This window comes from Megascapheus bottae, chromosome 8 (genome assembly GCF_031878675.1).
Source record: "Megascapheus bottae isolate mThoBot1 chromosome 8, mThoBot2.hap1, whole genome shotgun sequence".
Lineage (NCBI taxonomy): Eukaryota > Metazoa > Chordata > Mammalia > Rodentia > Geomyidae > Megascapheus > Megascapheus bottae.
The window spans coordinates 24,586,026-24,613,381 of NC_143516.1; the positions used below are offsets into that span (position 1 = coordinate 24,586,026).

Sequence of the window (27,356 nt, forward strand, 5' to 3'; positions counted from 1 at the left end):
TTCATATTCTATGAATAGAAGTAATTGTATTTCCAATTTTTGTAAACGTAAAGTGACTTGTAGATGTCTGTGCAGAACAAGCTTAAATACAGCACAATGCTTTAAAATCTAGTAGCTTGGGCTTGTTTTCAAAATAAAAACTCCACTTCTTTTAGTGTTTAGAGAAGGTTGTTCTTATCTGACTCATAAGCTATTCACTGCTAGTAAAATAAGTCCTTTGGGAAGTCCAGTTCCTCTCAGATACCAAGATGCTATTTACTACACAGAAATTTTTTTTTCTTTTTACAAAATCTTGCCATTTACTAAATAATTTTCTGTTGCCTTGAGGTGTCTCCTGGCATTTTGTGGTCAGCTATTCATGTAACTGGGGCAAATTGTATCACAGAGGAAAAGAAAATCAAATATTTATTGAGTACTTACTATGTTCCAGAGTACTTGGTGGAATTTATTTAATCCTCATAGGAGAGAATTATTTTCCTCGTCTTAAGGCATGTGGGCCAACTGGTCCCAGATCACACAACTTGCTTATACACCAAATCTTCAGTTGAACCTTGGCCATTTTCATTGTATTAAAGGTTGTTGAGTAAATGGGGTTGCGTCTTTTGTGTATGAAAGGCAGTAGCTACTCTGTGTGCTGATGACATCTGTGCCAGATGTGATCAGGATCTTCCGTCAGAATTTGAAGTGGTGAGCCCTAGCTGTTGTGGTCACTGCTGGAGCTGATGGGGAAGTTGGGTTTCCTGTAGTTAAAGCAGAGGAGATGGCATTGGTTTGGGGGCTTTTCTCTCCACCAATAAGCACTTGCAACCTGGAAACTCTTCAAATGAATTGAAAACCTTTTGCAATGAATGTGACACAGTCACAAAATAAGACTTCAAAAACTACAGTCAAGACCACCATCATCTCTGTTGCTGAAAGACTAATCAGACGTTCCTTAGCCCATAGAAATTAAACAGTGAGTCAATTGTGAGTCTGTCACCAAATGTTTGTCCACAGTGAAGGAAGGTTTAGTCTCCTTTCTGTTGCATTGGATTTTTGCACTTACATCTGAATGGGTCATTCTTTTAGATGAGAAGCAGCAGAATTCTCACAGTGGCTAGTGAATAACACCGTTTCAAATGGTCATTTAAGTTCTTCCAGGAGTGGTGACATTAATGACATTAAAGTCCTGGCTTATCTTAAACTAGAAAGTCCTAGAATAAAATACTCTTACACCTGTAATCCTAGCTACTCAGGAGGCTGAGATCTGAGGATCATGGTTCAAATCCAGCCCAGGCAGAAAAGACTGTGAGACTCTTATCTCCAATCACCCACCAGAAACCTGAAAGTGGTGCTGTGGCTCGAGTGGTAGAGCCATGGCCTTGAGCTGAAGAGCTCAGGGACAGCACCCAGACCCAGAGTCCAAGCTCCACAACCGACCCAAAAGAAAAAAAAAATACTGTATTTGGTCTTTAGCTCGAGACAGTTGTGAGCCCTCAGAGTATCTTATTTCATAAATATTAACCAGAAGCAGCTCTTTTAGAAAGAGTAATCGAAATTTGTCAGCAAGCCAAAGGCAAGGGGACTGTCTTATTCTTGGTCCCAAATCTAGACCTGTGAGTAAATAGTTGATTTGCCAGCCAAGGTGTCCCTGTGTGACATGCTTCTGTGAATGCCCTCAGCAAACCTCAGCAAACTAGAGTTTTGTGTCCACTCAAACTTCCCTGCTAGTCTTGGACATTTCTGCTGTTGACTGCATGAAAACAAGTTCTCCGAGCAATGTCCCCATGGCTTTACAAATTATCTTGATATATGATGTGCCACCTTAAGCTCCTTGACATTATAAAATTTCTTCATACTTAAGGCAAATGGTTTGCAGGAGGAGGTTTGTCCAAAACTGCTAGATCTATAAACCAGTGCTGGGAGAAGAGGAAGCTGGGAAGACTTGTGCGTTGTTAGGGAACTCAGGCTTGATCGTATTATCCTGAGAAACAGAGTTCCTGCTCAAGCAAACTTCATGCTTCTTTGAAGCCCGTCTATTTGGGAAGAATGAAGGGGAGAAAACATTTCACAGTATCTAAATGAAATTGACAAACATGTCAGGCTGAGCCCTTTCTTGGCCCAGTGATCTCAAGTATCTCAACCTAAGGAAGCAGAGTCATGAACAGAACAATAGGCTGGGATCTAGAAGAAAAAATCTTTGTGGAAGGAAGAGGCAGTTGGTACCATCAAATATTCAGAGGTGCCAGGCCTTGTCAGCACTGAGGAAATCCCAGGCCTGGCATGGGTTGGCCATGACCAGAAATGTATCTGCAGCACTCAAGGCAATGTAGGTGATAATGTAGTAGACACAGGCAAAGTTAAGGGAACCCACCACAAGCTAACCAAGAGTGGGGGGGGGGCTCTACAATGCAGTTCAGCTCTTCCTTTGTTGGAAGACTCACCTCTTAGCACTCTATGGTGACCTGAAAACTGGGAAGAAGAAAACTGACATATTGGTGACCTATCTGCTAAAAAGCCTTTGGGTCGTTGTCATTACAAGGCAAGCCACATCCACTCCATTATGCTTCCTGGGTGAGTAGACAGGAAAGTGCCTGGTGGGCCAGATGTTCTTTCATTTATTTGTTTTTTTATTTGCCAGAATTCAAAATACCATATTTTGTGTGCTGAACATGTGGCTAGTTTTAATGCATGTAAAGAGCTGCTTTTCAGGTTTTTGTCTGGAATTACGGATTGAAAAAAAAATAGTTGAAAGATTGGATTTCATTAAGAACTAGCAGCTAGCTTCCTTAGAAAGTGATTACAGTGAACAGAATTATTTTGAGGTTAAGGTAGACCTGTCAGTCGGGATAGTAAGAGTCTGCATACTTTTGTTCTCCCTGCCCCTACTTCCTTTTTCCTGAATCATGGCTAATCAGTGTGCTGATAAGAACTGGGGTCAAGGTCTGCTGGGCTTAGGGTATGAGTTAGTATACATTTGTGGAAGATCGTTTCTGCTTCATTCACTTCCTCTGCCCTACAAGTTATTATGTACACATAATAACTGCCTTATTATTCACGAACTAAATTAGTGATTGAATAGCCATTTAAGTTGTAATGATTCCACGCAATAATATAATATGCATTATATTCTCAGGGCATCAGAAGATTGCCCTACATTTAGCTCAATATGTAAATGATTAACATGTAGAATGACGTTTGTCATGCAACCAGTATCTTTTAAACATATCACAAAAGTAGTTTGTGTTCAATAAATGTTGATAGTGTTGACGAGAACTTGCAATTTTAGAAAGTTAAGGAAGCAGATTCCGGGAAGATGGCGGAGGTTCAGGGTAAGTCTTTCTGAGCTCTTACCAAGATACCAGTTCTCGCATTGTAGCAGAAAGTTTATAGCTAAAGAACGACATCAAGTAAGCTGTATTAGCACAGAGATCTCAGTCAGAGAGAAATTTAAGGACAATTTCCTAGTATTGTGTGAACCTATGAAATCTTAGTCTCTTGTGGATCTTTTCAACAGTGATGTGCTGTTAAGCTTATGAAATTGAAGGATGAAATAGTTTTCTTCTTGATGAGATGAATGCAAAATTCTCAAGATCTTTATAATGTTATATTTTCAATATGTATCCTCTATGAATAGTTTCAAAGTGATAACATCACTGAGTGTTTTACTTGTATGATACCTTGGGAAAAGTTAATGAGGAAAATATTAATTATTTGAAAATGAACTTAATGTAAACAGTTAGCTTGAACCTGAAATTATTATAATCTAAGCCTCTTGAAGAAATGATTGAAACTGTTTCCTTGAGAGAAAGCATTTTTAGTGAAGCTTGTCTCAGTTGTCATGTTTTATTCTACTCAGAATGTGGATTCTATTGCATTTGGAGAAATTACATGTTACACATAGAGATAGATTCCTTGAGATGGGGATAAAAAATGTACTCCTTGTATCTGAGCTATTTCAGATATTTAAAGGCCTTCCATTCAAAGGATAGTATTTGTAAGACTATCTAATGAGCATATATTTAGTTTAGCCACAGTGTTATTTATTTTTATGGATTATACCACATTAGGCATCGCATGCTTATGAAAATATTAGTATCCTGAATAAGTCATTGGTACATTTAGTCTTTATAATTTCCATGCAAATCCTCTTACATGCAGACATGATTACTTGGATAAGGTATTTATGTTGATATTGAAATGGGTGAAATATAAGTGGACTACTTAGCCAAAGCATTTTTTAATGGCTACTCATTATTGACATTAGACCCATACAGTGAAGACAGGAATGAATCAGCATCCTTTCAAAATTAGGGGAAAAGTTCATTTTAAAATGGGGGAACTTGGCTGGGAGTTTGGCCTAGTGGTAGCTTGCCTAGCATGCACAAACACCTGGGTTCAGTACCATATACATAGAAAAAAGCCGGAAGTGGTGCTGTGGCACAAGTGGTAGAACTCTAGCCTTGTAAAGCCCAAGGACAGTGCTCAGGTCCTAAGTTCAAGGCCCAGGAGTGGCAAAAAAAAAATATGGGGAAACTTCTTGGTAGTTTTAAAATTCAATATGGAGGTTTGGAAGTGTGGCCTACTGGTAGAGTGCTTGCCCAGCATGCATGAGGCCCTGAGTTCTATTCCACATACACAGAAAAAACTGGAAGTGGTGCTGTGGCTCAAGTGATAGAGTGTTTACTTTGAGAAAGCTCAAGGACAGTGCCCAAGCCATGAGTTCGAGCCCCAGGACTGGCCAAAAATAAATAAAATAAAATTCAACATGGAAACTGAAGGCTGGGATGTTAAGAGTAGAGGTGTTGCATGGACAATTGTTTTATAGGAATACTGTCCTCTTAGGTCCTTGTGACAGGCAAATGTGTAATATTTTGAGCGAGGAAACAGAGGACAGATAGGGATCCACATATTTATGCATTCTGATATCTCACAGTGATTTCTGGCATTAGGCGAAAAGAGAATTTTAATGGAAAATTATAATGTGTGAGTGGGTTTTCGTTCCTGCATCCATAGGGAAGTATTCTGTTAAAGGTTTCAGTGACAAATACAGCATAAATACATAGCTGCTATTAGGGGAAGATCCTTTATTTCCTGGAGAAGGAAATCATTGCTTTTCAACTCTATGCTAAGGAGCACCATTGATCAAGATGGAGTGACATGTCGGGTTGATGGCCTTTTGTACAATTAAGTAAAACTGTAATAAAATGAAATAATTCAAATAAGTTCCTGATGAGGATTCAAAGATGACTATTAATTAGTAGTTCACCCATTTATTTCTCTAGATATTTAAATTTTACCCCATTGGTTCTGATAGTTCAATATTTATTTAAAGAATAAGAGTAAGGGCACATGTAAGTTGGTATACTAAATAATTAGCTAGAATCTACTTCTTAATCTTATGGAAATTGAGATTCTTGAGAGTAGAGAGAAAATACATAATTTTTCTATTAGACAGTAGTTAGATACAAGGCTCGTGTGCGTGTGTGTGTGTGTGGGTGTGTGTGTGTGTGTTCAAGAAGGGGCATTTGTGGGGCTTGAACTTTGGACCTGGGCATTGTCCCTGAGCTCTTTTGTACACTACCACTTTGAGCCACAGTGCTACTTCCAGTTTTCTGGTGGTTAATTGGAGATGAGTATCACAGACTTTTCTTCCTGAGCTGGCTTCAAACCATGATCGTCAGAGCTTAGCTTCCTGAGTAGCTAGGATTACAGGTGTGAGCCATTAGCACCTGGTTCAATGCTCTTACTTTCTATCTACCAAATTTCTAGGTGAAATTGTCACTGGAGCAACTTTGTCTTTTAGCAACAGGTCTAGCACCTGTCAATGAGGAAATTATTTTTTTTTCTTTACTACCAGAGATTGAACTAAAGGCCTATGCTTAGCTCTCAACCACTTGAAACACATCCAGAGTCCACCAGACATGTTTTTAAAAAAACAAAACTGTGGCAACTCCTTGCTTGGGGTTCACAAAGTAGCCGCTCTCATGTGGTTCCGCTGTGCTATACAGAGATAGTGTCCTATAAAGGAATTAAAATTTATAACCAGGAATGATGATCTCTGTTACATATATGTGTTTGCAAGCAAAGAAGTTAGCCATTGAATTTGATTTAGTACAAGTCTTTGGTGAGTAGATATGATGTTTTATATCCAAAGGTCAGAGAAGAGTTTGTATTTCTTTTTGGTGATAGGATTAAATTTGGGGGGAAGAAGATAAAGTGCATTCTGTGGGGAGGAAAATTTGGATGGGGTTAATACTAAATTTGGCTGGAGGACAGGACACTTGAAATAGTAGGGACAGAAAGTTTGGGAGGTTGAGGCCAATTTTTTTAGGTAGCCTTTTGTCTGATATCTTATTGGGTGGCACGCTAGTCTAGAAACTGCTCTCATTGGCCAGACTTGGGGGTGGGTCTGGGTGGTTTTATTTATTGTATTTATTTTTTTGCATTCCCTACCAATCATGCAGGGAATGTAGAAGGAACATGGTAGGGATGGCTGAGAGGAGGAACAGCCCAGCCTGCAGAGGGTAGTGCAAAGGCGAATGCGACTGAGGAAGATGACATGTACCTGTGTTCAGTATATCCACTGAGTATCCATCATCATTGGGTGACTCTTTGTGGAAGTGGGAGATATTCTTTCTTTATCCAGAAATATGACCTGCAGACATTCTCAGAACTGAGTTTACAGAGGTTGTATGGCATTGTGGGAAATCTGGTTATTACAAATTTTTGTAAAAGAGAAATTGAATCAGATTTCTTCCGTGCAGCTTTTCTATTTTCTGCTACCATGGAGATAGTTTGCTTTTGGCTTTGCAGATTTTTTTTTTTTCTAACATACTAGGATGTGGATAAAGAAGTTCCCTCAGTTTTCTAGGGGAAGGAAGAACATGAAACAGTAGAGGAATAAAACAGCTAGGCAGCTCAGTCTTGGCATACTGTTAATTTCAAAGAACCCTAGTAAGAACGGTATTCATCTTTATATATAGGTTAGAGGGTAAAATTAGAGGAAGTACAAGAGGAGAAAAGCAATTGTGTTTGAATATGGAAAGATTATCAAATTATCTCTTCCATGATCAACAGGGTTCATGGTTACACTAGATAGACTAAAAAATTTGTTTATCATTGCATATTTCAGTAGAAAATTTGCTTTATGCAAGGTGATAATCATTTACTCGGCTTGCTCAGAATTCCTTACACAGGTAATTATTTATTAGACTTCTTTTTATTGTAAAGGGGATGTCCAGAGGGGTTACACTTACGTATGTCAGATAATGAGTACATTTCTTTCTGAACAATGTTAGCTCTTCTCTTGTTTCCTCTCAGTGTTTACCTCCTGACTTTCTTTCCCCACAAGTTGTATAGTTCATTTTCAGTCTGATAAGGATTCCTGCTGTATTCTTCACCCTTTGGCCCTCCATTTCTGTGTTACCCCTTACCTGCTGCAAAACACTTACATACAAGACAAAAGGTATAGAAATGGAAACTAGGGAAGGAGGGGAGAAGAAGTAGACTTCTTGTTTCCATTTCTTGCCGTTCATTTTCATAAACATTACTTTATATGTTCCTATTCACACATGTGACCCTTTGATCCTTTCCTATGCTCCTTTAGTCTCACTGTGTGAACAGTTTTAAGGTCCTGTATATTTTATCATGTTCAAGTGTAATTTTTTTTTTTGCTTTTTCCATACAGAGGAACAATCTAGTTATAACCAATGAGGAAACATGTTTCTTTGGATCTGGCTCACTTTGCTTAATATAAGTTTTTCCAAGTAGAATGGACAGCAGCATAGTCCAGCTCCAGAGTCCGTGACATCTCTTGGTTACTACCGTGTGTCCAGTGTACACAGCCTGAATCTAAGAGAAGTGGAATTCTGCTCATTACCTCAGTGAACTTGCATATTGGATATTCTCAGTTTACTCTTGTATATTTATTTTGTTGTGTTTGTGAAACAGAGCCTCACTAGGGAGCTCAGGCCTTGACTTTGAAATCCTCCTGTCTCATTCTCTATAGAGTGCTAGGAATACAGGTGCGTGCCACCATTTTGCTTTGAAAGTACCCAATTACACTGCTCGAAGTGTTGTATTTAATAGTAGAAAATCTTAGTGTTGGTATCCTTCATAACTCGGGAGGGCTTTTTTTTTTTTTAAGATCTTAGGAAAGATTTCATTGTGTCAGATTTTAGATTTAATCGCTTTATTGGGCTGAATTATCTTGGACTATATCATTCATCTGAGTAAAGGTCAGCTTAATTAATGTGCAACATTAAATATATGAAAGTCATCAGGTGATAGACCATGCAGACTACTTACTATGGATTCACAGGAGTGGAGCCACTTCTTCTGGAGGTGTGATTCAGCAGTAGAGCCCCAGCCTAGCAAGTTGGGAGACCCTAAGTTCAAGCCCCAGTACTGGCAGGTGTTGGACCAGTGGCTCTACATTGTTTTCTGTCTTGGAGTCCTCCCAGCATGTTCAAAATTTGGTAATACTTGAACTTGGAAGACTTGTTCTGTGTGTGATTATCTGTGTCCTAGAAACCTGTCAACAAACATACCGTATTCTGACACAGTAAACTATGAAATGACAGAAATTCTCCCAACATGACATCGTCTCGGGAAAGTCAATTCAGAAAAATAAATGAGTACCGAGAATTAGCAGCTGTTGAATTTTCCCTTTCCTTAGGATTTTTTTTGTTTTTTCTTTCATGCACACACATTCACATTCCTAGATATGCTGTCTGTATAATTCCATGGTTGCTAATCCTCACATCTTCACAGTTCAGTTTTAATGGAGATACCAAACACAGAATGTTTCACCCATGCATTTCTCCCCCTCCCCTGGGGGGAAACCACAGAGATGTCACCATTTATAGCACTGCATAGCCACCGCATGCATCATTTCCTCTCCTACTTCCTCCCTGTCCCAGGCAGACATGCTGCCAGCTCTCTGCTTGTGACATCTGAGTCATCACTATCTGTCCCACTCAGGCCTGCTTTGTTTTTCTCTCCCTCACATTTCACAGATGTGGATTTTTTCATTTGCTGTAACTTAACCCTCATCTGTACTTCAGTCCTCTCACATTGGCAAGGTCTGTTTCTTGACCTCTGTTCCCTCTTTTTTTTCAATCCACATTTTAAAAAAGTAATTTTCTGGGGCTGGAGTGTAGCTCAGTGGTAGAGCGTGTGCTTCGCATGCACAAGGCCCCAGGTTCAATCTCTAGTACTACCAACAATGAAAAAGTAATTTTCTCCCACGTGTTTTCTCAGCATTCCTTTCTTAGCAAGAGTCTCCAACTATGACCTCTCCCCAGTCCTCCCCAGTCCTCCCTGTATCCCTTTATGATTCTTAATGGGTTTCTCACTCACCTCCTCCACTCTGTACTAGGGGACTGCGCATGTTGGTTCTTTGTGATTCATTGTTAGAAGGAAACTGGGCTGCTTCAACAGAGATGGAAAGAAGGAAACCTTGTCATTTCTGACCTACCATCCTTGACATCTTGACCTCTCTCAGCTTTCCTCTTCTAGTTATTTGGTGACATTCTTGTCCATAATTCATACTTCCAGTTAAACTATAAAGCACTTCATTTTGTTTACTTATCCTTGGCTGAATTCAACTACCTTTTTATTCCCTGTGGTGAGATAAGGTTTCCCAAGATAACCCAAACTGGCCTGGAACTTTCAATTTGCCTCCCTCATGTTCTAGGGCTGGGATTACAACAGGTGTGTGTGATTTTAATGGAATGAGACCAATTCAAGTTGTTCAGTTTTGTTTTTTTTTATTTCTAAAAAGGGCTTGTAAATTTAAAAGCATTTTCTCTCTGGTAATTATTTTTACTCCAAATAGTAAAAAAGAATTTTTTCTTCTGGATTGTGGATATGACACAGAGTACCTGTTCTGGATTTTAAGGCTCGGGTTTAGTACCTAACACTACAATAAATAATAATAATTATGATTACAATAGTAATAATAACAATAATAATAGCAACAATGACAAAGTAAAACCAATGTTTCCCCCACCCCCTGGAGTCTGAGAATGACTATTTGAAAGTATGACATAAAGATAGCAGGAGAGGGCTGGGAATGGTAGTGTGCTTGCTTAGCATGTGTGAAGCCCTGGGTTCAATTTCTCAGTACCACATAAACAGAAAAAGCCAGAAGTGGCGCTGTTGCTCAATTGGTAGAGTGCTAGGCTTGAGCAAAAAAAAAAGGGATAGTGCCCAGGCCCTCAATTCAAGCTGCAAGGCTGGAAAAAAAATAATGGCAGGAGAAGCAAGAGACACCATTTGAACAGGCAGTAGAAGATAGTGTTATCAAGCTATGCCCTTCTGGTAAAACAAATGCATTTTTAGGGTTTTGTCTCTCCTTGATTAAGAAAAAAAGACAGTATATATGTAATTTTTTTTCCAAATAGGCATACTAAAACTTTTCCCCCCACTCTTTTGTTTCTGCTCAGCCACATTTTTTTAGTTATTCTAGCTTCTATAGAATATAAACTCATGGAACCATTAACAGATTGTTTTCTTTCTTTATTTCTGAATCTCAACATTAATATTAGCCATGCTGTATGCAGTCAGTATATGTTTGCTGATTATGTGATACTTTGAGATAATCTGTTTTATTATATTTCTAGAGTTTTAGTTTAATTTGCTAAGTATACATTAATAATTTTACTATCTTACCCAACAGTTAGAAACACCTGCCCCAATAAGTATACCACAGACCTTAGGGCCCAGTTGTTTTGCTTTCTCTTAGTCTGTGACTCATCTTGGGCCTTATCTTTTGCTCTAGGCTCTGATCAAAAGGGAAGCTAGCCCGTGGCCACATGGAAATAATTCAAATGTACTCTGATAGTCACCTCAGGATTCTGGCTTGGCATCTAAAAATGGCAAGCGTTGCATTATGTCTTTTGTAACCCTGGCATGGCTTCATGCTCATAGAAACTGTATTATCTTCTCTTTGTTCAGCCCTGTAGAGGCTGGGGATGTGGGTGTGGGGAATCTTTTCTCCACAAAGCATGATGGGATTGATGCAATATCTATCTTGCTACACTGGATCTCCAGTGACCCTTCTTTTTTAAAAGTCTAGGATTCTCTAAATACAGAATGGTCTGTTATGTTGGCCTATTTGTTAAATGGTCAATTTAATAAGCTAAAATGAACTGGGTAAGAGAACACAGGCTTTTCAGTGGAATGGAAGGATATTGCATGATGAGCTATAGTGGGAGCGAACAATAGACTTTTTATGTTGCTGCCTGGCCCTTATGCGTCATGAAAGCAAGGCAGTGAATGGGGAAGAGGAGAGAGATAATGGACTCCCCAACCTGTGAGCTTGCTCACTATGCTCTTTGGGAACAAGGTGAAATACAATGTTTTATGTTTTTGGGCTGCCTCACGGTGCTTGCCCTACAATGAATGTCCTGTGGATTTTGATTGGTTATTTGTTTTGCATTTGTCTTCATGTCGATCTATTTTAAGCAGAAATTAAATGAATGAATTTATCCACTTCGTTTGTAAAAGTAGAAAAAATGTCAATAGCCCAGATGAAATGGAAATATAATTACATTGGCATCATATGGTATAAAGTGGTTGTTTTTATTTTTGCTTGAGCTGCTAAGGATTGCTTGAGCTGCTAAGGATTGAATTTATATACTTGTGGAGATCTGGAATGAGAAGAAAGTAAATGGTGAAAATATATAGGTAATTAACATTTGTATTAGATTTTCTCCACTGGGATATTTTAAGTTTTTAGGGGATATCCTTAGGGATGAATAGAATTAAGGGATACTTGTAGGTAGGAATGTAAAATAGGCTCACTGGCTTTAAAGATTCTAGAATGGTAGAAGTTCTATCTAGGTGACAAGAGAAGGAGGCAGGTCAGGGTCATGAGGGCCTATGTTCCATCAGATGGTTTGGAAAGAGATTCAGTTGAGCCTCTACTATCTTAATTCCTGAAGTGTAAGAGGCATAATGGTTCCTCAGGTTTGGCCTGGAATTTTGAAGTTACTTCATCCTGTTCATTTTCATACAATTTTGGCCTTATGTTTCCTACCACCCATAACCAGAGACTAATTTGACAATTATTCTAAGTAGAAGATCCTCTCCCATCTCCAGAGGTTGGAGTAAATCTAGCTCCAGGGTTCTAGCAGTCCAGACGATGGCTTTGCCTGAGACCTCTGATGCTGAGAACTGGCTTTGGGTTGGTCTTCTATAGTGAATTATTGGACTCTTTTTCTCCTGGTACTTCATCCTGTGAGACAGCAAGCCAGAGTTCTGAAATGGGTTATTGAAAGCTGAGGCTGTTTCATGCGGACATTTGATGTTATGACTGAATTCAAAGGGAGTAAAATGAAGATCAGATAATTTTTATAAGTGCTTTCCAAGTCTCATTTAATTAAATTTTCTCCATAAATTCATGATGTAATAGAGGGATTAGTTGTATTGTATTTAGGCACCTGATCTTTTGCCAACGAACTCTTTAATTTTTTTCTTTTTTCTTCTTTGAGGCATGATTGCAAGTACTTTATCTTAGTCCAGTGAGATTTCTTTTCTTATATGCTTTTTCACTCTTAGATTTTCTGTGTGGAGTGGTGGTTAGAAAATGGCTTCACAAAAAGTTTTAATCCTCAGAGCCTGTGATTGGTAAGTTATTTGGAAAAGGGATTCTTTGCTCTTAAGGATTTTAAGTTGGGAGATTATCTGGGTTTATCCATCTGGGCTTTAAATGGAATAAATGTCCCTATGGGAGGTAGAAAAAGACCTGACACAAAGAGAGGAAGAAAGCCTGTGAAGATGTAGGCAACACTGGAATCCATATGGCCGCAAAAGGATTATTCCAGCCCTGGAACAGTAATCTAGATGTCTGAAGGACAGTGGGATTTTGTTTATGTAGCCAAGGATGACCTTGAGGTTTTTTTTTTTGTTTTTTTTTTTTTTTAATGCTAGTTCTAGGGCTTGAACTGAGCTAGGCACTGTCCCTGAGCTTTTATGCTCAAGGGTAAGGCTCTACCACTTGAGCTGTAGCTTCACTTCTGGCCTTTTGGGTGGAGTTAATGGGAGGTAAGAGTCTCATGGACTTTTCTGCTGGGGTTGGCTTTGAACAGTGATCCTCAGATCTTAGCCTCCTGAGTAGCTAGGATTATAGGTATAAGCCACCAGTCCCTGACTTGGCCTTGAATTTATGATTCCTCTGCGTCAGCTTCTCAAGTGCTGAGATTATGGGCATAGATATCACCACTACGGGGCTTCAGCCTAGTGATCCTGATTTTGGACTTCTAGCTTTCAAACTGTGAGATGATTCACATTCATTTTAACTACCAAGTTTGTGATGATTTGTTTTAGCATCTACATGAAAGCAAATCTAAGAGGCAATAAGAATTAAAAATAGAAATAAAAAAGCAATTCAAACAGGAGGATTCTACCATCAAATTTAATATCTGTGAACTATTTATTTTACTTGTGTATTATGTATACCCAAAGCAAACTAGGTTTAGTTTCATTTTGATTTTCAGATTAAATTTTCAAAAGCCCCCCCGCCCCGCTAGTAGTGTCATGTAGGTTTGTTTGTATAAATTTGCAATCCTGTTTGACCTGTTCATAATTGCATCCACATTATTTGGGCACATAGTAGGTTCTTAGTAAAATGTTTTTCCAGTGAGTTCCTATGTGAGCCTTGAGTGTTTTCTTAGTAAAGGGGTTCAGTCTGCTGTCCCAGCAATTTTTTTTACTATTTATTTTTCTCATGTACTAGCCAGAGGGAAAAATCAAGTTGAGATATAAATAATGAATAGTAGCTACAATTTCCCTTATGAATAATAACTATTCAGATGACAGATGGCACTAGAATAGACTGATTGTGTAATAAATATTAATTGAAACTTAAAAAAAATCTCCCAGGAGAAAGAGGCAAATTAGGACAAATGAAATGTATATGAAGGAAAATGTACTTTCAAGGGTGTCTTTCTGCTTTGTGTAGGTATTTCTTGAATGTGTCCTGGGTCTGCTATATTCTGCATTATTTTGATATCAAAAATAATTTCATCAAGTCCCTGGACCATAACATTGAAAATATCTTAAATAAGCATAAACAAAATATATCAGTAAACGCATACGAAAGCACCATAATGAATTTGTTTTCTGCCTTTTTGTGTTCATCATGGGGCTTGAACTCAGGCACTCGGTACTGTGATCCTCAGTTCTCAGCCACCTGAGTAGCTAGGAAGACAGGCATGAGCCCCTAGTATGCAGCCATAATAAATTATTAAACGTTTCTCATCATGTAAAAGGTTTCTGCATTTTGGACTCAGGAAATGTCCTGAGTCTGTCTAATGTCATCAAGCAAACAAGATGGTAGTATTGTTCAACTTTTTGTGAAAAATTTCAGCACTAAGGAATGTTTGTCAATAAGTTAATTAATACACACAAATCCTACATCAGTATCCAAGGTTTCCAATGTAGAAGAACTCAGAATTCCAAAATTCAGGCCAGACTCTGACTTACCATCTCTTGAGGAGTCACACATATCAGTTTGTTTGCTTGCTTTGGTGAAGCTCCCGGTGGTTCCTCTGCCAACAAGTTTGAGAATCATGGCTCTGTACCGATGTCACCACATTGAAGATTGTGATCGGTTATATAATCTATATAAAGGCTTCCATAGTTTTGCCCTGGATGCTTTTCATAGCTGACTCAGTTCCAGGCTCCTTTGAAACCAAATGGTTTCAGCCACTCCAGAAAAGTGTGTGTGTGGAGGGAAGGGGTGGGGTGGGGGAGATTTGTGTTTTATGTTGACTGCTGCATCCTCCAAACCCAGATAAGAGATGGTGCAGAGTCAAGGATCACTGTTTGTAATTGCATGAACTTAACCAGTGGCTTTATGATTTTAGAGCATCTGTTGCATGCATTGTTTTATGTCTGAATGAGGCTTTCCATTGACCAATGTGAGCAAGAAAAGCTACCCAGGCTTTTCTTAAGCTAACTGTTGTATCACTGTTCATTTAGAGAAAAGATCAATGGTGAAACTGCCGCTCTGTAATCAATAATGCATTTAGGTTCAAATATATACTCAAGAGATATAAGGTGGATTTTATTTCATGTTTTGTGTAAACATCGCTGAGAGATGCAAAAGGGCCCAGGCCCATGGACCCCTGGGGTTCAGTGGGGTACAGTTTAAAAGAACACTGGCTTGAAGGCTACCCTGTTCCCTGGTGTGAACTAGTACACTTGTAGTCATGTAGTCATCTTTCATCTTGCCATGATAGATTTAATTCTACCCCAGTGCAAATGTGAGGCCTCATTGATATTTTAGAAAATATAGATAATAGTTTCACACTATTGATTATTTTTTATGCTACTTGTGTTTTCTCTCTCTTTAAGATACCTCACATATTGGGTATCCTAGTATTTTCTGAAGCTTAAATGCTGAGAATGTAGAAGTTTAGAAGCAAAGGTCTCTGGACAGACCAGGAAAACTAATGATGATATAAAGATGGGACTTATGAAAGGAATGACATCACTGAACTGGTGCAGGTGTCCAGGGAGCCAGCCTTTCAATGTACTTAGTGGTGAAAAAATTCTGAATAATAGTTGATTGTTGTGATTGTGTGTCTGACATTGAATATTCTGTAAGCATCAACAATTCATTCTAGGGTATTATGCAGGAGTTTGCTCAACAGCATTCACAAATCTAACCAAGAGATAGAATTTTAATGCTCTAAAGCAATGCCTTACTTCTTTCAGGAACAGTGGTGTTATCTCTCTCTCTCTCTTGTGTGTATGTTTATATTTATGTTCATGTCTGTCTGGTATGTCTATCTGTATCTGTGTGTGAGATTGTACTTAGGCTTGAACTCAGAGCCTGGGTGCTGTTTCTGAGCATTTATGCGCAAGACTAGTACTCTACAACTGGAGCCATAGCTCCACTTTTGGCTATTTTTGGCAGTTAATTGGTGATACAAGTCTCATAGACTTTCCTGTGAGGAAAATCAAATCACGATCCTCAGATCTCAGCCTCCTGAGTAGGTAGGATTACAGATGTGAGCTACTGTCATAGGAAGGGCTGCCTTTTTTATCCCCCCCACCCCCAGACTGTGAATCAAACTCAGTATCTGACACTTTTGCTCCTTGGCTAGAGCTTTACCCACTGAGCCACATCTCCAACCCTCTGCTCTATCCTTTTATACATGAAAAAAAAATAAAAGAGGCCAGAGGATATAAAATAGGTCTGAGTATTTTTTTTTTCTTTTGGTCATGGAACTTGAACTCTGGCCTGGGCACTGTCTGTGTAGCTCAAGGCTACCACCCTACACTTGAGCTACAACCCCACTCCCACCATGCCTGGCTGGTATGTAGCTGTCTATGAATGAAGCACAGACTAGAATATCCAATGAATGTTTACTCAGTGATGTGATGTGGTATCACAAAGTATTTTTCAGACATTTTAAAAAGGTATTGTTACAATAATCTGAGGTTGAAACTGCCCAAAGCATAGTATTTATATTAAGCTTCATCAACAAGCTGAGCCTTTTCATTCCATTTCCATCATGGATGGAAAGGAAAGATTCTGTCGTGAGCTCTGTTTATGGTGAAGCCAAGAGTACAAAGTCTCCATCAGGACACTCAGTGAGCATGGCAATCACATCCTTCTCAGCTCATCAGTGATTGATTGGGACAGTCTAGTAGGTGAACCGAAGGATTTAGGATATCTCACTAATAGAGGTTCATAAATCCTCCCGAAAGCACCACCCTGTGATGCAGGATTGGGTGGTGCTGTCCGACCTGTTCTTCTCCTCTGCAACAAAAGGACACGATGAACTTTTATACTGGGTAGAAAGGTGAAGAAATGGTGACCACTGCTTTTACTCCTCCAAGATAATGGCTACTACTCTTGTCACAGATTCACTGCTTTCCATCAACCCCAAGAACTCTGACCAACCATGTAAGAGATAAACTAGGCCCAAGTCATGGACCTCCCATGTTACTTCCCATTAGCAGCCCTCTCGTGAAGTCCTCAGCCAGCAAACATTCAGAGTCTGGCCACTCACAAGGATGGGTTAAATGCCTGCCTGCAGTGACATTAGCCATTGCTTTGGGAGAGATCTTAGAAATAGCAAGGCCTCTTAAAATGACTCTTGTCCCCTTACTGGCTGGTTGATGGAGTTATTGTATTCATTGTGGAGCAGGGTAGGGTGGAATGAGATGGCTCTTGGCTAACCTCTGAGGGAGTTGGCCTGGAATTGGTTTGACAGGCAACCCAGGTCAGCGTGGAGTCAGAGGGAGGAGAATGGATTGCATGGAAAGTATCTAGGTCTGATGCTTACTTCCAGAGATGCTTTTGTAATCTCTTTGGGCTGGGAACCAGGACTGTTTGCTTTGGTGTTCATCCATTTATGCCAAATACAGGACGGGGAAACAGGTGCTAGCTCTAGGACACACTCCTGAGACAATGCCAATCTTTTCCCAGATATCTGGAGTAAATTCTTTTATGTCTCCTCCACATTCTAACACCAGAGCAGGAATGTTAAAGGGGCACCTTATTGGCATATACCTATAGTTTCAGGGATTGAGGTGTGGGAGGCCGAGATAGGATGATTAAGGTCTAGTGAACGAAGCCTTGGCCAAAGCTCAACATCCTATCTGGAACAACAAAAAAGATCTGGAGTATGTCCCTAGGCCCTGAGTTCAAGCCTCAATACTATCCCCTAAATAACAACCAAAAACTACTAGCCAAACCCTACTTTCATTACCCTCCCCCCCATTAGGTATGGAAAATAAGCTCCAATGTTGTGTTGTAATTGGGTAGTGACAGACTGGACTAATCTTTCTGCTTTCCTATCACTACTCAGCATCTTCATTGAAGTCTGCACAATGAAGGATTTTGCTCCGATAAACTGAAAGGTCATGGCCTGGAATGGCCCCTAGTGTGATCTTGGGCCAGTAGCTCCAACATTTCCCCCTGTTTCTCAGTGGACAGATTGAGAGAGTGAGGTAGGACTGTAAGGAGTAAATGTGAAAACTACCTTTGCAAATGTCTAAATGAATCCCTGGCAGATGGCAAGAGCTCAGTAAGTATGAGCTGCTGGTCTTATTTTATGGTTAGTCTGTTCTCTCTAGGCTATTTCATGCTCTTAATGAGTAATTTTGTCAAAACTTTTAAAAATAAAGTGTAGTGATAGCCCCTGATGAAAAGAAAATGAGCTGAATTAGTTATGGATTCAATTGGCTACATTTAATGTCAATATGAGCTGATGTTACAAACATCAGGGATTCATAATTTAACTCAGGAAAATTCCTGTCAAGGGACTACATTTAGTTTTGTTACAGAGAAGTAATTCAGTGCATCTCTTGTAATTTCCTAGAATTATGGAATTTTGAAGCTTAAACAGACATCCCTGCTTCCATCCTCTCCTGCCTTGACTTGCAAGAAAGGAAGAGATATCCATGGGCATTTCCAAGACAGAGCAGTTAATGATAGAACCAGCTAGGCAGCCCAAGGTCTCTTTGTTTCAGATCACAAATATGTATTGCAAGTCTTCCTGTGTAAGCTCTTGCTTGGCCAACAACTTACCCTAGTTCCCTTCAACCTAGGTTTAGAGTGATGAGAATTACTATAATTATTATTGTAATGAGAATTTCACAGATCATTCTTCATGTGGATAAAATGAGCTTTTAGACAGGTTATAAAGCCCGTCTATCAAATATATTTCTTTAATGATGAAAGAGATTAAAAACTTGGCAATTTGTAAGACGTTCAAACAGTTCAGCAACATTATCACCTTTCTCAGAGGAAAGGGAGACTGTGTGGAACTCTGGGTCTAGAGGTTAAGGAATTGAAATTTGTGACATCTTTGAACTTATTTTTTCCTTCATTGAGTAGACTTTGGATCGTATGCACACACAGTGCTTTTTCTACATAGTAGTTGTATTTACAACCACTGAGTATAAAATTAGACTTTAAAAGCTGGCGAAATCTATCTGTATTGTTCTGTATACCCTGTAGGACCAAAAATGTGTTGATATTCTGGGATTTGATTGTGGTCTTCTTGAAGGACTTCATTCAAAAGGGTTTACTGGGGGAGGGAAAAAGAATGAAAGTATGGAAGGAGGGCTGTGAGCTTGGCCTAGTAGTAAAGTGCTCATCTAGCACGCACGAAGCTCAGGGTTCAAATTCCTCGGTACCATACACAGAAAAAGCCAGAACTGGTGCTGTGGCTCAGGTGGCACAGCACTAGCCTTAAGCAAAAAGTTTCCAAGGACAGTGCCCGGGCCCTGAGTTCAAGCCTCATGACTGCCCCCCCCCCAAAAAAAAAGCAGGGATGGGATGCTGCAAGTGACACCAGCTAAGCAATCAGAATCTGAGGCCAGGAGCTAAAAACATGATACCTCATCTCTCAAAAAAACCAAGAGTTTTCTCATCTAATAGGTGAGAGGCATGAAGGTAGAAGACAGATAATATAAGTTTAAATAATATGTCATTGTTGACTAACAAGTGTAAAGGATTAGAAGATACACTTTAGAAATGTAAGAAATGATTTCAAGTTAAATAGTATGACTTTCTTTATTCTCTCTACATAAACACAGAGAGGAAGGACCCTGTAAACTATATCTGATTTGAAACAAACTTGCTTCACAAGTTAAAAGCCTTCATTTGGGCATTTGTTTTGGCTGCTTCAGTTAAGATTTTTTAGAACTGGGTGTGGTGGCACACACTTGTAATGCCAGTGTTTGGGAGATAGAGGAGGATCCTGTAAGATCAATTGTGAGTTTGAGACAAACTTGGAAAACATAATGAAACTCTATTTTTAAAAAATGAGTAAATTGTATTGGGGATCTGGAGGGTGGGCATAAGCAGTTTATTTTGTGAAACAAGCTGGGGATAATTTTTGACATAGGGATAAAACAAGAATTAACAAGGAAAATAGGAATGACATGAAATTTCTAAGTAGAATGAAACGTGCAGAAATGTTTTCATTTCTATGTTTAAGTGCTCAGTGAGTGGTGGTGTAGAACACAATAGTTTATCTTACTGAAATTTATGCAAAACATGCTTTTAAGGGAAAATGCGGATACTTTGAAAGTTCTGTTATGAAAAAAATGACTCACCTATGTATTCGAAAGAAACTGGACAGGAAGGAAAGACTCCTGAGTTGTGACCTTGAATACAGCTAGTCAGCCTCATCAGAGGGTATGTGAGCCTCAGCATGTAATGCTTTCCCTGAGGTATAAATGAAAGTGTCTCAAAGGAGTGATCTAAAGATTTGGACATCTCTGCAAATCTATCCTGGTTAACAATTTGAGGAATGACTCATGAATATGAACCAAGACTTGAGAGCTTTATAGAGGATATTAGCTGAAATTGAATTGTGATGAATCTATGAAATGTAGGTTTATTTTAGAAAAAAGCAAATTCTACTTGGATACAGGGCATGAACAAAGAGATCATTGAAAGAAACATCCACAGCTTTTACTGTCTTGTTGATAAATGGATCAAATTAGGGATTTTCTTGGCAGATCTGAGATGGCCATTGGAAGAACTTTTTAAGCAGCTTGAACTTCACTACATATAAATATGCCTTAGCTAATGATATGAAGTATCATAGGTCTGCATGGATACAGAATTCAATATACATAATTGACACTTCTATGCAGGGAGAACAGAGGAAATGCCGATGGTGAGGTGTTACTTGAGACTCAAGATGCTCTACTTCTGGGCAATAGTGTGGGACCAAGGTTGAAGTACTTTTCCTTGGTACTGTAGGAAAGGAGGAACTGACAGAATGGGCTGGTTAGAAGCTAGATGATCTCAAGGACAGGAAGGAGGTCATTTGTGGTTCAAGAAAGGGAATGCTGAATTAGAGATCTTTGTCATTTGAGTTAATAGGGCTCACTCTGTGAGTATTAGAGTGAGACTGGCATGCACAATAGAGTTAGGTTGGCCTGTGCTACCAGGGAAGAAAGTGTGGATGAGGGACATAGATACTTGAATGTGAAGGGTGATGACTGCAGAGGCGAGGGAGGCTACTTGAGCAGGTATGAGAGGCATGCGTGTTGTGGGGGCAGATGGGAAGGTAGAGTATGAGATTTTCAGAAACCAGCTAGGTCATAGCAGAAACCTGCTGTACATATAATAACTCAACCTATTGGGATTACTATGTTTTCAAAGGCAAAATGGGGTGAACAAGAATTGAACTAGATTAGCACTTCTAAGTGGGGGCAGTATGATTCTCTAAAAGGCTCTTGGAAATGCATGGAAGTGTTATAGCCTGTGCCATTGTTTGCAGGACAGGCTCTAGTTGGATTCGCTTAAAGTTTCAGGGCAGTATTGACAAAGAATGGCTCAGGTAGCATCTTTGAAGGATGTTATGTACAAAGCTCATCTCTGCGTCTCCTAATACAAATTCTTATTCTACAAAACACATGTCCCTTGGTCCTGTTTTCTGAATTTCTTAAAAGAGGGTTTTCTGATTTGCATTTCTCCCAATCTGAGTTTATTCTAAAACTTCTGACCACTTCATTGTATGTGGATTCGTGTCCAAGCATTCACTGAAATATGCAAGTAATGGTTTGTATTGTTTTTATTTGTCCTGAACTTCATGACAAGTTCATATGCATATACACCCAGGGGTATGGGCTGACAAATTCCACATAAGAAGGCAATATGATGTGTTAAGTGAAGAAAGACTGTTCAAGTTTGAGAGTCCTTTCATTAGGTGCTTTCTAAAGATTTAACTCCTGACAAATATTACAGCTGTCAAATGTTGAGATTTGAAAGGTAAGGCTTTCAAGGTCAGCAAGTATGAATATTCTCTGTTGGACTGCAGCATATCATGATGTATGTATGATCTTTTTTTTTTTTTAACAGGCATGCTATTACAGTGCATGCTTGTCCTAGGGCTTAAAACTCAGGCCCTGGGTGCTGTTCCTTATGCAAGTGCTCTACCATTTGAGCCACAGCTCAAAACCCTCTGGTTTTTTGGTGGTTAATTGGAATAAGAATCTCATGGATTTTTCTTGCCCAGGATGGCTTCAAACCACAATCCTCATTTCTCAGCCTCCCAAGTAGATAGGGTTAAAGTGGGAGCTACTGGAGCCTGTCAGCTTGCATGTATTTTAAAGAATATTTAAAATATTAGCACATGCATTCATGGGTAAAGATAGAAGGAAACAAATGGGGGAAAGTGAAGGAAGATATGACATTGTCCAAGAAACATTATACTCATCACCTGACTTATGGACTTATAACCCCTTTGTACAACTCCTTAACAATAACAATAATACAAAAATTTAAAAATGCATGACTGTAGCCATTTGCACTTAGAAATCAGGAGTGTTACAAATATGAGATATCCAAGAAAGTACAATATAAAATTTGGTTGGACAATTTCATGTCTCCTTTTGTGTGTGTGTGTGTGTGTGTGTGTGTGTGTGTGTGTTTGCCAGTTCTGGGCTTGAACTCAGGGCCTGAGCACTGTCCTTGGACTTTCTCAAGGCTAGAGCTCTATCATTTGAGCCTCAGCACCACTTCTGGCTTTTTTCTATGTATGTGGTACTGAGGATTGAATCTGGGTCTTTGTGCATGCTAGGCAAGCACTCTGCCACTAGGCTAAACTCCCAGCTCCCTCATGTCTCCTTTTTTAAGGTCGACTTTAGACTAGAAAACATTTGAACTTGATCGCTAATGTTTTTATTCTTCACAGTGATCCCAAGTAAAATTCTTTGTGTGTATTTTGGACTCTAATTTAAGGAGAATGGCAATGGAACTTATTTCAGACTAGAAAGGTTGTTTGAATTAAGCACAAGTTGGAGAAGAAAAATAAGACAGTATGAAAGAATAAGTAGATATAAAGTCAAGTAGAAAGGAAAAAAAAGAATGATGTATTTTCTATTTGCAAGGTACAGTCACAACTGTGTGGATGAAATTAGGTGTTATTTTGAATATATTTAGCCTAACTTTTATGGTAGTTATCCTGGTTATCCCAAAATCCAAATAATGAGTTACCTACAAGAGCCACAGTGCCACTTCTGGTTTTCTGGTGGTTAACTGGAGACAAGAATCTCATGGACTTAGTGACCAGGCTGGTTTTGAACCACAATCCACAGGTGTGAGCCACTGGTACCTGGCCAAAGCCAGGTACTTTTGTTATCATTTTAGAGCATACTGGGTTTGTTTTTTGTTTTTTTTTCCCTATTGCTCTTTAGAAAGTGCTGGTTTGAGAGCCAGGTCTCTGAGGACTGTAGGAGAAGGTCTACCCATAAGCCCTCAGGACATGTTACAGACATAAGGTAATTGCGCCTTCTCTGAATCGTGACAACTGCACTTGTTTTATTTCTGAATTTCTTATTTACTGACTATATATCTACTGGTACTTCAGGTTGAGTATCCTTTGTCTGAGATGTTTCCTACCAGAAATGTATTTTGTTTGTTTGCTTTATATTCATATTTTTTGCACAGATGGTACAGTTTGAACATTCTTAATCTAAAAACCTGAAACCTGGAATATTCCCAAATATGAACTTTTTTGCTATTTAGAAGTATATTTACAATACAAGCTTCAGAAATCTTCAAAGGAAAAAATATGATACATATACAAATGATAACAGAAAGAAATATGCGGTAGCTATGTGACTATGTCAAAGTAGATTAAATATGAATTTTTGAGCACTTAACATATCTCAGATTTTCATATTCAAATTACAGGTATTCAACCTGTTACTTGGCTCTTCGTGTAATTATTTCGAATTCTTCAGACCATGCCACAGGTACTATGGTTTCATTTCACAAATAAGGAAAGGAATCATCAGAGAGGTTAGGTTTGTTAGGTTTGTTTGCCTAGTGTTCTCCATCCTGTGAGCTGCAGGGGTGGTAGGCTCCAAATCCTGCATTTCTCCCTGTCACTCCAAGCTCTGACCATAAAGGGATCTCATTGTCATTCTAGGGTTGTTACATGAGGTAGCCAGAAAGGTCTTCACAATGTTATACAAGATGGATGATGTGGTTTTGGTGCGGGATTAGTAGTCAGAGGGTGGTGTAAGGGGTGACATGCTCTTGAGGTAGGAGAAATATCAAGTGGCATGACCAAGAAGTGGAGGATAGGTGGACCAGAGCTTCTTGGGTCTTGTACTAAGGAACTGAAAGACCCAAACTTTCCTGAACTCAATATTCCTAATAGTTTACTGTAAGATTTAGAAAGGAATTTGAAAATGAGATACTAGTTCATGGCAAGATTTTACCTATTTCTGGTGAATATTTGAATAAACTGATTATTTTTAGAGACTAATGATCAAAGATGCTGCCTTTATATTGCACCCCATCTATTACTCTGAGATAACCTTCAATAAAAAGGGCAATGCTGAAATACATTAATATGGCTTAGAGATGGTGGATTTTTACGTGATGACTTTTTGGATGAGGGAAATGAATATAAACAAAACCAGACACACTTGTTGTGTGATAACTCCGAAAGAGGTCAGGGAGTAACTTAGGGAATTTCAAATATCTGTGGTATCTCTAAATTCAGAATGGCTTGAATTTCCAAGAGCATCTGTAATTCAGACAAAGGAGGGCATACTTGGGATACTGCTGTCAGCTAGCTCCTCTTGCCTTTCCTCTAGCATTTACTTTCTGCTTTATTTATTTATTTATTTATTTATTTATTTATTTATTTATTTATTTATAAAGCAGCATTTTATGTAGCCAAGACTGATCTCAAAATCATTAGGTAACCAGGGTTGGCTTTGAACTGCTCCTTTCCCTGCCTTACCCTACTGATACTACAGACCAGCCATAAGCCAGCTGTAGCCCTTTATAGTTCCTTTTATAGACGCACATGTCTTTCCTTTCCTCTGATGATAAAGGCACCACTGGTGCTTCCTCTCTGTACTTTTCCATTGTTCCAACATCCTTCTTTCCCTTTGTTTTTCACTTCTTTTGTTCAGGCGAACTTCTGAATGCCCAGTAACCTGCCTCTGTTTTGGACTAGAGCCCAGGCAGACATTATCAGCCTCCTGCCCTTGGCCAGGAGCCTGCTGGGATCTACTGAGGTTCTTGTCAGCTTCTCTTTGCTCTCCATGTATCTATTGCCTTCTGCTTGGCAGAGCCTGGTCTGAGAATAAGCCAGTGTTTCAGTAGACACTCTGGATTTCAATAAATGTTTCTTCAATTAGTTCATTGCTCATGAAAAGAACCTTTTCATTAGAAGACTCTTCCTTAAATACCTTGTACTTGAAGGAAAAATTAATGTATATGTATATATACATATATATAGTACATGTATATATTTATGCACTATATATACATATCTATTTATCTTTGGGCGTGTAAGTTACTTTAACACATGACTCTTTTGTGCAGAAATTACTTGTTTAGATCAGAGAAAGCTTTTTTCATTTTTATTTTTTTGTCAGTTGTGGGGCTTGAACTCAGTGCCTGAGCACTGTCCTTGGACTATTCTCAAGGCTAGTGCTCTACCACTTGTGCCACAGCACCACTTCCAGCTTTTTTCTATGTAAGTGGTACCAAGGAATGGAACCCAGGTCTTCATGCATGGTAGGCAAGCACTCTACCGCTAGGCCAAACTCCCGTCCCCAGAGAAAACTTTTTGATTTTAGGTCAAATATGGGTTATACTTCCTGGCACAGTATCAAGAGATGTTTTTGTTCTGAAAATGTCATCATTTTGAAAACCAGTGGACAACAATGTGTAACAAGGGAGTTGCCAGTCTTGGGAACTCGTTCCTCCCTCTTGAAAGGAGATTGTAAACTCTCACTTTGCAGATTGGGAAGAATGTTTTCAATATTTTTTAAAATCTGAAAACAAGGAGTAAAAATGAGTTGTGGAACTATTATGATTTGTAAGTACTGCAAAAGTTTAGCAGTATTGATCTGTTTCCCTCTTACATGTGAGAGTTAGCATTGATTTTTTTTTAATTCCTACAAATTTTTTTATTGCCATCAGTTAGTTGTACAAGTGGGTGTGTCATTCTGGTATGTCTGTATATGTGACAGTGTGCCTGACTCAAACTAACCCCCCTCTGTGATCTCACCCCTCCCTATCTCCTCCACCCAGCCCTATCACCTTCACTGCTCTATTTTCAGGTTTGCAGAAACTATTTGGACTAGGTTCTCTTCCATCTACTGCCTCCTTTTCCTGAGGGACAAGGTATGTGTCCTCCTCCTTTCAGACAAGGTTATGTTTCACTTTCCTAGCTTTTGTTTTTGCTGAAGTGTTGGTGATTGTTCAAAGGTCCAGTACCTTGGTATTTCTCACATGCATATGCGACACTTCAGATTGGCCCGCCTCTCCCACTCTTGTTTTCCTGAGTCCTGCTAGCTCTCTGTTGTTTAACATTATTCAGTGAATTTCATTTCACCATCTTTATTCACAGATGGGTTTTGATATTTCTCATTTTCATTCTCTTTTCCTTCCCCTCTAAGGAGCCTTTTAAATGTTGCTTTGTGTTTTGCCAGGCCCCAAGGCCTCTTCCACTCTTGTCAAGGGGAGTACTTAAGCCTTCTTTCCCTTGATTCAACCCTAAATTTCTTTTTCTCCAGCAAGGAATACTTGTAGGTGAATGAGATATTTGACTCCTAATATTAAAAGCTCTACTTCACCTTGGACTTAAAGGAGGAGAGATATTCAGCATTGAAAAAGAACAAGAAAAGGGCTTGCAAGAGGGAGAGGAGAAGGGAATGGTGTTTTCTATCCATGGAAGATAGATGGCCTCACTTGTGGGTGAGCTAGACACTTATTAATTGATTAGTAACCAGGCTATTTATACAACTACTGTTAAAGTGTGAATTCATTGTAATAAGATGACTTACTAGAGTATTAGCTGGAGAAGGAAAGAAGCAGGCCCTGGAGTCAGGCTGGAAACGTTCCAGAGTGGGGGTGGCAGGATAGAGCTCACCTCCATAGACTGGGCCTGGCTGAGAGGAATGGGAACATGAAGCATCTGATGAGAATTGTTTGTATTATTGTAATGGTGGGCTTGGACACTTGTCATTCTTTTGGCCACCCCATCTGCACACCTGGTTTGATATGAGGACTCTACTTTCAGAGTTATCCTGGGAGGCAGAGCTCTCTTCCCCTTAGAATCAATGTAGAGACAGTCCTTAGTGGTTCAGGGATGCCCTAGAAGATGGACCTTGATGTTTATTCAATACACTTCTACTAAAATATTCTCCTGCGTGGTCAGAATTAATCTCTGTTATTTGAAGTTAAATATCTAGTAAAAATAAGTATGTATCCCAGGGCACTTATCTCTGTGCGAAAAAGTTGCAGGCATTTTTTTGTACACAACCTGAACTCATGTCTTGCCAGCACACTGAAAGGTGGCAGCATGGTTGAGTGTACAATTCCTGGGTAAAGATGTTAAGATTTCAGAGTGGAT

General features: G+C 39.2%; 1 protein-coding gene, 1 non-coding gene and 1 pseudogene across 5 annotated transcripts in view; 2 read left to right on the forward strand and 1 right to left on the reverse strand.

Moving 5' to 3' along the window:
• Positions 1-27,356, forward strand: part of Arhgap18 (Rho GTPase activating protein 18) — a 178,555-nt gene that overhangs the window by 63,000 nt on the left and 88,199 nt on the right. The gene's annotated exons all lie outside the window — the stretch shown is intronic.
• Positions 9,135-9,205, forward strand: Trnaa-cgc (transfer RNA alanine (anticodon CGC)). Its single transcript has one exon. It is a non-coding gene; the product is annotated as a tRNA-Ala (tRNA).
• LOC150059679 (U6atac minor spliceosomal RNA) lies at positions 26,408-26,498 on the reverse strand (annotated as a pseudogene).